Raw genomic sequence first — 3,381 nt, 5'->3', positions numbered from 1 at the left:
TCTATAACCCCATTTGTCAATTAAATTGATTAAGCACAGAATGTATAGAAATGAACTGGACTTTTTGTGTTATACGGTACTGCTTCTAAAATATCAGAGACATCAAGTGATTTCTTACTTATTCAGGTTATTATGATAAGTTATATTTTCTTTCGAGTTACTATTTTGCCCTTGCTTTAGTTTGGCTGTGGTAGTTGTTTATGCTGTTCACCGAATCTTAGATAGAGATTTGCAGGCACTTTTCTTTTATTATTGTAATTCGTATGCTGCTTTTCTTCAAATTTACTGTATAGTAAGTATTTTGCATCTTGTTTAGGGTGAAAATATGTGGCTATGGCATTATTACTGTTTTTAAATTACTAAAGGAACATGTAATTGCTCTAAAAATTAACCAAAGGATATCCATTGGTTATTGTAGCTCATGACCACCACATTAAGAAATGAAAGAGATGTTAGTGTCAGAAACATTATTCTCTCTAAACTAAAAGTTAAAGGGTAACCATCTTCAGATGTACTCGTATAGTTTGGAAATTAGTGCAAACACAATTTACCTCATTCCTCGTCCATATTTAATTGTATTCGGAAGAATCTTTGATGCCAGTTTTTCTTCAGTACTTTTAATGTGATTTCTTTTATATTTATCTCTAATGAGAGGTTTTTATTATTTTTTTTTAATTTGTCATAGTAAAATTATTATAAAAATAAGCTAAGTATTTCATTTACATTTGTTCTTACATGAATACAAACCTTCGTTATTTAGTAAGTGTAAGATGCTGGCAAAAGCTGAGAACAGTCAATGAAGAATTATCGTGATTCTCTCAACTCCCACCCGGTATCCACTGTTGGTATGGCCCTGACAGCTCACAGAGCCATCATTTCTGATTCTGGGCAACAAGCTACACAAACCTGTTTTTGACACTCTCCGACCAGCCTGAAATTTTGCAAATTTTCTCTTTTTCCTCATTTCAGTACGAGTGTGAAAGAACTTTGCTGATTCCGGACACGCCCAAGTCTGCCTGATCAACACTGTGGCACCTTTATGAGCAAGGTTGAGGTTGATCATCACCCTGTCTGTCAGATGTGTAAAGGACGCTGCTGCATTTCAGACTCCCCTTGTGATGTGTGCAGGAAGTGGTTGCCCTCCCAGGGTGCAACATTTTGGAGTTGGAGGAAGAAGAGATCCAAGAGCAATTGTTTTCCCTTGGGTTCATCCTCAAGGTTGGGAAAGTCAGCAAGATCCCGACTTTCAACTACCAAAACTCGTCACTCCGGCCCTGCTTCAGTTACCTCTTCAGAGGACAAACCAAAGAAGACCAAGAACCTTTGAATTTAAGGGCAGTAGATCGCCCTGCATCCCCTAGAGAAACAGGGATTCCTCCTCTAGTGAATGAACCCCAGTCTTCAGTTTTAGATATCATGGCTGTTGAGCTTGCTCTAACCTAAGCTCTCCAAGTTTTGGAGAGTTTCCACTGGAGCAAGCTCAACAGCCAGGAGCATTAACTCCTATGACAAAGACTTTGTCGCTGAGTTTCCTGTCTACTCCTATGAGAGTGCAGTAAGCAGTTTCTTAGGCTATAGCCCTTTTGAACATATTGGTTTGGCATCTAAACCAGCAAAGAGCGCACCTTTATCTCTTTAGGCTTCAGTTCCTAGCGATAATATTACGAATCTCCCAGAGGCATGCAAGATTAAGGAGCTCCTTCACAGGATGAGTTTACCAGTGGCAGTGCGCCACCACAGAGAGTGTGTAAACCTCAGGGGAGTGAGGCTCTACTTGTGAGTGAGATGTGTACAAGAGTACGCAACTTAATAGTGTGTGCACAGGTCAAATAGGAACAACTTCCCCAACAAGAGGAGGCATTTATAGGACATGCGTCTCGAAGTTTTGTTTGAGAGAAAAGCTCAAAAGAAAATGGCTCCATCGGGTGACCGGCCATTACCTTTTACCCCTTTTCCAAGGATTGTGATAGATCACAAGAAAGATCGCCAACCTAAGCGCTCCTCAGAGGTGCTCGTCATTCCTATCAAGAATTATCAAGAATTATAAAGGAGCGTCACGCCCGAAGGATCTTAAACGTACATCAGAGTTGTGAGTTGTTCCTCTGAACGTCAAGAAAGGGGATTCATGTCCTACAGATCCTAGACTAGGGCTTCTAAAGTTTATGGGGGAATACAGTATAGGCTTTCTCTGATAGAGATTTTATCAGCGAGGGTCAAAATCAACCCATCAGCCATCACCACAACCATGTGCGAACCCAGAGTTCCTGAATAAGATGGACCCTCCCCTCTCCAAATATCACGTGTCCCCATACCTCTCTCCCTTTCCCAAGGTTAAGAAAGCCAGGGAGAAGAAAGACATTGCTTCAAAAAAGAAGACTAAATTTCTTGAACACACATCTCCAGAGAGGGAAAATCTTGTCTCCCACAAGCCTGTCTCGCCTTCCAATATCACCGACTCACCGGATCCTACTGAAGTGAGACTCTTAGAGTCTACCTCTACTAAGCCTGAAGAGGTGTCTCTTCTCCTGAAGGTCTTAGGATTCATCAGGAAAGTCAATAACTTGAGCGGCGCTATGAAAACCCCTTTCTCTCGAAGGCAAACTTCTATTGACCCCTTATTCAGGAAAGCACACGCCTCAAAGCTCCACTTTGAGTCGCCATGATCGCGTCAAACCAAGAGGACCATCCGGAAACTAAAAGTGCAAGTTTATTTAACCAAAGACTCTGCAAGCGGTTCGTTCCTCGAAGTTAATTCCCCATTTTTTCAAAACAGAAGAAATTCCACATGACAGAGGAAGCTCATCTTCCCCAGACCCTGAGGTGGCGACCTTAACTTCTAGGATGTAAGCAGAAAGGTTCGCACAACAACCATCACTTTTCTCGGTCTTGGAGACCAATAATATGGAGGCAGGAGCAATGCCAGTTTTGCTGCCTTTCTCTTGGTTAATCTATTGGTCTGGTATGCTTTCATGTTTTGTTTTATCTCAGAATCTGGTGGATTCTAAGATATGAAAGCAGTATGAGGAGCTTGCCTTTTAAGGTGCAAAGATAATTGAGTTTTTCATCCACCAGGATGCATACCCTGGGAGCAACTGGGTACTGGAATGAAGGGGCATAGTGGTCAACGAGTCTGTCAGACATATGGCCTTCAAAGACTCTACACGATGTCCTTACGAAACACCTTGCTGACGCAGAGTGACTCTCTCTTCCCCTAGATGAAGTGGATGCAGTAGTGAATAAGTGGGAAAAGACGAGAGTCAGTCTTCTTTTGTCAGGAGAGCCGCCCCCTTCAGATACCTAGTACAGTGCCTGCTAAACGTAAGAACTCATTGGTAGCTGCCTATTAGAGAGAGACAGACGAACGATAATTTTCAATTTAAA

The 3,381-nt window shown here is 41.8% G+C and overlaps 1 protein-coding gene across 4 annotated transcripts in view; it reads left to right on the top strand.

The window, feature by feature from the left end:
• The window catches only part of sol (small optic lobes), a 362,901-nt gene extending 362,293 nt beyond the window's left edge, over positions 1-608 (top strand). For all 4 annotated transcript variants that reach the window (XM_068380123.1, XM_068380131.1, XM_068380144.1 and 1 more), the window contains one exon: positions 1-608. This exon is cut by the window's left edge and continues 781 nt beyond it. The gene's annotated coding sequence lies outside the window, so the exon portion shown is untranslated.
• Positions 609-3,381: the final 2,773 nt, after the last annotated feature.

The sequence above is a fragment of the Palaemon carinicauda genome, chromosome 1, assembly GCF_036898095.1.
Source record: "Palaemon carinicauda isolate YSFRI2023 chromosome 1, ASM3689809v2, whole genome shotgun sequence".
NCBI lineage: Eukaryota > Metazoa > Arthropoda > Malacostraca > Decapoda > Palaemonidae > Palaemon > Palaemon carinicauda.
The sequence above is the reverse complement of the archived record's forward strand: the minus strand, read 5'-3'. Positions and strand labels throughout refer to the sequence as shown.